This window comes from Morone saxatilis, unplaced genomic scaffold (assembly GCF_004916995.1).
Source record: "Morone saxatilis isolate NCDOM2014 unplaced genomic scaffold, NCSU_SB_2.0 Contig7, whole genome shotgun sequence".
Taxonomy (NCBI): Eukaryota; Metazoa; Chordata; class Actinopteri; family Moronidae; genus Morone; species Morone saxatilis.
The window spans coordinates 10,107,811-10,114,150 of record NW_023340246.1 but is presented as its reverse complement, the minus strand read 5'-3'; the positions used below and the strand labels follow the sequence as shown (position 1 = coordinate 10,114,150).

Genomic DNA, 6,340 nt, shown 5'->3' with positions numbered 1-6,340 from the left:
TGCTTGGTTAGTGATTATGGAATAAGGCATGTCATGTGTGTATAGCAGCGCAGCTCGAGTTGCCTAAACTCGCTCGCAGGCTTCGCTGCATTAGTTGGAGATACCGAAAAGTAAACTGAGATGACCTTTCACTAAGTGACTACAAACAGTTGTGCAATAGTGTGTGTGACAGCCAGCTGATGATTTTTGTCTGACGCTGTATCTTAGAGAAAATCATAAAAATAATTATATTTTCTTACAAACATAGAGTAATTTACTCAATTTGAACTAAATTAAGAAAAATTTGAATTGTAGTAACTATCGTAGTTTTTAAAAGGTTAAAGTGAAGACACAAAGCATTTTTAACAAGGTTGTACCTTGTTAAAACGCAGACAAATGAAGTGTGACTTCAAAACATGAGCCTTCAATTCAAATCCTTAAATGTTTTTCTAAACTTGAACAAGTGGACTACTTTTAGTTTCCTGAATTTATTATGCAAGGCTGTTTTTTTTGTGGTAAAATGCAGAAGCATTTGTCTCACAGACATTGCTTCATTCATTCGTTTGGGTGTGAACAAGTTTAGATTGGATGAACCAGAACAAAGAATTTCAACCAAAAAGTATAGACATTATTTATCTATAATTTCCAGACAGCAGACCAACATGAATGGAGGGAAAGTCAATTAAGTTACTATTTTGGATGATTCACAGAAGTCACCCAAATTGACATGAAAAAGAAGTGACATTCGCTGAAAAGTGAGTTGTTTGCATCCCTGTATATATATATATATATTTATAGATTGTTTCAACTACTTGTATGTGCATGATAGTTAGCTAATTATGCTTAACTTTGTTCCGATTTGTCTTACTTGTTCTTAGCTGTATGTTTATTTCTGCACAAGTATATTGAAAGCAGATTAATTGTATGTTTACATACATACTTGGCTGTGAGCCTTCAATTCAAACCCTGTCTCCTACTAACACTTAACATATTGATTTTGTTTCATGAAGAAAATCTTTTTCTAACTTTGATCAAGTGCAGTAGTTTAAGTTTCTTAAATGTTTTATGCCACTCTGCAGAAGTCCAGAATGCAGAAGTAGAACTACTCATTCCCGTCTTTGGGCGTGAATAAGATTAGACTGGATGAATCAGATGTATAGAAATAACTGATCTGTAACATCTCTCAGTTGAGACAGTGGACTTAAGCAGACCAACACGAACAGAGGGAAAGTCTGATTAATGTTTTTTACAAGGATCTCATGAAAAGAGGTATGTTTTGCCAAAATTCATTTACAGACAAAGACATATTTAATATGTTGTCCTACATGGTGATGTTATGTATGTTTGGGGTTAATTAGATCCCAGGGAGGCTAACTCCCTGTCAGACAGCTTGTGAACAAACTGTTAGAAAACTTCAGTAGTCTTCAAAAGTCCAAATAGACTTAACTCCAAATGATAAGGTTGAATTATTTTGTGGTTGACAAAATAAAATTAATAAAAACTAAAACTAAAATGTCTTCAAATTTCTGTTAAGTGAACACCTATACATTCAAGTTCAATCTTGACCGGAGACTTAGATACCTTTTGTATAATAGAAGCGTACCATGTCTTCTCTGTCACATGACATGATACGTATTACGTCAGTCAGCTTTTGCGTGTACAAAAATTGAAAATGAAGTCCATCGGTCACCATACTAGGCCAAACGTGCTTGTAAGTTAATTTTCAGTTTTACATTTTACTTACAAGACTTATAAGTATGTCCAAGTCTAAGCAGCTTTAATAGTTACGGTTGGAATTTTCATGTGTGCCGCATTGCAAAACTTGTCTGAATCAGAGTCGTGTGTTGTAGCAACGTTAGCATGTTAGCCTAGCCATCGTTACATTTAGAAATGTCTGTCACAATAGTTACAATGCATTTTACAATTTATTTTTGATTATGTTGCAGATTCAATATTGTAGCAATGTTGTGGTGATTAACATTCCCCCTGAACAAGTAAGGTTTCAACCACTTAATTAAAAGTAAAATTAAAATGTCTTCCAGTACAATGGATACATATTGATGCAGTTTGATAAATCTTGATGTAGTTTGATGTATGTATTTTTAGGGGGCTGCTTTTGGTTCTGGACCTCACAGGTAACTGTAATTTACATACATATCCACTATACTGTCAACTTTAATGCTTTCCTGAATTAATGTTTGTCTAGTCACCTGTTGATGCCACTAATATATTTGATTTAGGCTACTTGTCTCTCTGTGTACTGTAGTTATGTAGCAACTATCCAATCCCCTAATTGTGAGGATGAGGAGACTGCCATGGAGTGTGATCCTCCAGAGACTGGAAGTCATTTAATGAACAGGTAATATGAGATTGAATCTCTTCTAAATCAATGTACTTTCTTTTAGATCTTTTTTTAACAAATATTGATTCCATTTATGCATGCATGTTTTTCTTTTCTTTTATTATTACTTTATTTAATCAGAAAAAGTGTAATTGTTTTTATAAAAGAATAGTGCTCTGGCCAAAGTAGGAAGCAATAGCAGTGAGTTATAGACTAATGTTACTTAGTTGTAATATTGTTAATGAAAGGCCTAGCACAATGATTGGTGAAGTTATGTATAAGGTGTCAGGTGGTTGCAACTTGATAATGGTTTTAAATTAGAGGTAAAGATAGGGTAAGTGATTCTGGAGAAATTCAATATAATGACAAATATCCTGATATAGTTTGAACTTGTGACACAGCAAGTAATGTAACTACCATTAGCTATGTTGTGGATTTGCTTACTGTTGCTGAAGTTGCTGCTGTGTGGCATACACAGTATCTCACCTGGTAGAGTGCGCACCCCTTGTTGGAGAAGTCTTTACCACAGCGGCCTGGTGCTCAATTCCAGCCTGCAGCGCTTTGCTGCTTGTTGCCCCTCCACTCCCCGTTTCCTGCCTATCTTCACCTTTCATATTAAAAATGAACGCATAAGATAATAAAAAGCATGTCTTGGATTAGAATAGCATTTTCTAGAATTTCTTACCCCACCTTTAATGGAACCTTGTTGCCTTCATCAGCTAATGGAACTGGTGCAGGTGTTTCACATTATCTCATTATCGCATTAAGTGTGCACTAAAATGTATGTGTATGGATTTACACATACTCAATGGCCCACTTTCCACTGGGGATATCATTCACTGTTAATGCATCATCATCATACTAACAGGTTTAGTTTATGAATGGCTTACCAAAGGCAGATTTTATATTTCCCTCGCAGCAATGTGGCACCACCTGGATCATCCACTGATGCTGATGAAGTGCCCATGGAGGTAGACTAACAGCTGTAAGAAAACCAAAGGTAAGTTATTTTCGGTGCCATGGCAGATCAATGGCTACATTAGGGACATGTTTCCCATAGTTTCTCATGCAACTTACTTTTGATCACTTACACTCATGCCACTCACAATGACTGTAATGACGTATGGTATTAGTGCCTTAGATTTTTTGACACTTCCAACCAATATCATCTCAACAACACTAACAACCTGCTTCCATCATGAACTTTGTCCAATAGTCAAGTGGAATTATACTCATGTAGTAATGACCATCTGACAGGCCTGGGTTTCAGAGTGGAAATCAAAACTTAACCACTGCTTTAAGGGCTCTCAGCCAGTAATGTTAACGTCTGAGTTAGGCTACCAAATGTTTTCCTGTTTTTTGTTTTTTGTAGTAAATAAAGAAGATGCTTAATAGAAATTATTTAAGAAATCAAGTGGAGTATAGTGAAAGTTGATAGAAATATAGAAAATTATAGCCCTTTCAGGTGAAGCGCAAACTAATTAGGCTTTCCTTGGTGCACTTAAAAAATTGTTGTTTTTCTTACTAAACAATATTTAAATGTAGAACAAGCACACCTTGTACATACTTACATAGGCAAAGGAAAACTAAGTTACACACTGTAGGACTTGTCAGACAGCGGTGGACTGAGACACAGATTAATTGCAGCAGTGGTGTAATGGTACATTTTCATGAGGCTACATATGACTGGATATAACATTATTATAAGATTTTGTAACTCCAATTTTTTCTGGTATTTCTTGCAGTCTTGAAGAAGAGAGGCAATGAAGAAATACTGAAGACTTCAGCGTCTACTGCTACATTAGCAGCTCTGTGACGCTGAACATTTTCCCCATCTCTACCATCACATATGGGACTGCAGCATAAACCAATAGCTGTTAAGACATTATACAGAAAACCTCAAATGTCAGCTTTACGATGACACTAGAGGTAAAGTCAGAACATCACCAATGCATTGTGACCACCATGAATGTCTGTGTAAAATGTCATGACAATCTATTGAATGGTTGCTGATTTGGACCAAAGATGTGCTGAGATGCTAGCGTGGCTAAAACAAACAAACAAAAAACCTATGAACTTGTCATAACTTTCTGTAAGAGAGGATATATGAATGTGACATTTCTAATATTATTTTATTATTTCAACAATGTTCCTCAAGTATATCAGAAAGTATTTTTAGCCCCTGGGCTGTATTGTGGCGCTTATGCTGATTTGCATGTAGCCTGAGAAAACAATGCAGTTAGATTTAAGATCTGGCTAACAGAGATGTGGCTAAGTGTAACAAGCAAAAGTGGGGACTGAAGTACTGTAGATGGGTTTTCCTTTTATGAGAATTATAATATGTGGGAGCCAGTGAGAGCTGTGCTCCAATAAGAAGGGATCTGAGCTCCCATGAAAGCAGTGAAATCATACATTTCTGTGGGGCACTAATACATTATTAACAACCATGATTTTAGTCACAAATAATGCATTTTCAGTGTCACAACAAATGATGGATCCTCCCACATACATAGGATAGGGTACTGTGCACCTGCAGCCAGCAGTGCCTAAAATAACAACGCCTACTTTCATATGACACCAAAAAGGACCCCCCACCAAGCTCAGATTGTAACTTGAACCCTGTTTCCAACAAATGTCATCTTCCACTCTGTCACACTGTCAAGTGAAATTGTTTATTTACTCACATTTTCTGTGTTGTAAGACATGATCTGTTGAAAAAGTTAAAAGAATCATGTCATGTCTGTTCTGTTCTCTGAATGTTGTGGCAATGATTAAAGTGGAACAAATTAAGAAGCCACCTCTGTGCCTTTAATTTTAACCATGAACTGCATTTAGGTTTAGCCAACTAAATTTACAAACCACATCTCTGCATCAGCTCCATTAGTGAGCAGCTGTGAGGTGGCAGTAAGTAATTAACACTCATCGTAAAAATAACATTTGATTACCCTTTTTTGTTTGAAACATGGAAAGGGTGTTCTAATGCAATTGATCATACATTCATATATTCCCTTCACAGTAATTATCAACAACATAATCTCATGGATTGTGGTGGTCATCATTATTATTATTATTATAGTTACTATTATTATTGTTCATTCTCCCCCATTGTTGTGGCTATTTCCGTCGTCATCATCTTCTTCATCTTCATCATCATCATCAGTCACTTCTATTAGTATAGTTGTTGCTGTGCACCTTTGTCTCTGACCTTCTATCTTTACCCCTCTACGCCCTCTCTCTCTCTCTCTCTCTAACCCCAACTGGTCGAGGCAGACGGCCACCCACCTAGAGCCGGGGTCTGTCTGAGGTTTCTGCCCCAAAAAGGACGTTTTTCCTTGCCGCCGTCTCCAAGTGCTTGGTCATGGTGGTTAAGTTAAGTTAACTGTTGTTAACTTTTGTTATATATTGGCGTTATACGAATAAAACTGAATTTAATTGAAAATAAATTTAAAAAATGTCAAGTCCTTTCAAGTCATCTGTCTCAAGTCAAAGTCCAGTCGTGAGTCATAAAAACCAAGTCAATGTCAGTTTTATATCAATGTTAGTCAAACATGTCTCGAGTCCTCAAATTTGCAACTTGAGTCTGTGTGGAGTAAGTCATGTGACTCGAGTCCTCCACCTCTCTCAATAAAAGACCTCAATGAAAACATGAACTGAGGAAACGCGATCTCATTTTTGCACAAACCACCAGAGGCAGGATCAGGAAAAGATGAAAACTCAAAATAAGAAGAGGGCTATACAAAGTCGTAAAGCTTCAAACATCAAATGTATAAATAGCTTAAATAAATGTAATGTAAATAATTACAAAGGTTAAAAAAAGGAGCAATAAACAGATTTTTTTAAATGCGAAGACAAACAAATAAATAAAATCAATTAAAAGCTTTCAATTTTTTTGCATTAAATCATACTGGGATGTTTGCTGAAATTGTTTGGATGTGGCACAGCCCTGCTCAGGCAATTTTCCACCTCCTGCCACTGACAGGCAGGTAGACAGGAAGTGCAGATCCAGGTTGACATTCAGGA

General features: G+C 36.4%; 1 long non-coding RNA gene across 4 annotated transcripts; it reads left to right on the top strand.

Annotated features, from left to right (window-relative positions):
• Positions 1–507: 507 nt before the first annotated feature.
• LOC118341130 lies at positions 508–5,736 on the top strand. 4 transcript variants are annotated; one of them, XR_004797405.1, is made up of 7 exons: positions 515–734; positions 1,167–1,248; positions 1,926–1,973; positions 2,086–2,114; positions 2,246–2,338; positions 3,240–3,320; positions 4,066–5,736. It is a non-coding gene; the product is annotated as an uncharacterized LOC118341130 (long non-coding RNA). The 4 variants fall into 4 exon arrangements; XR_004797403.1 differs by having other exon boundaries at positions 508–734; positions 1,167–1,973; XR_004797404.1 differs by having other exon boundaries at positions 520–1,248.
• Positions 5,737–6,340: the final 604 nt, after the last annotated feature.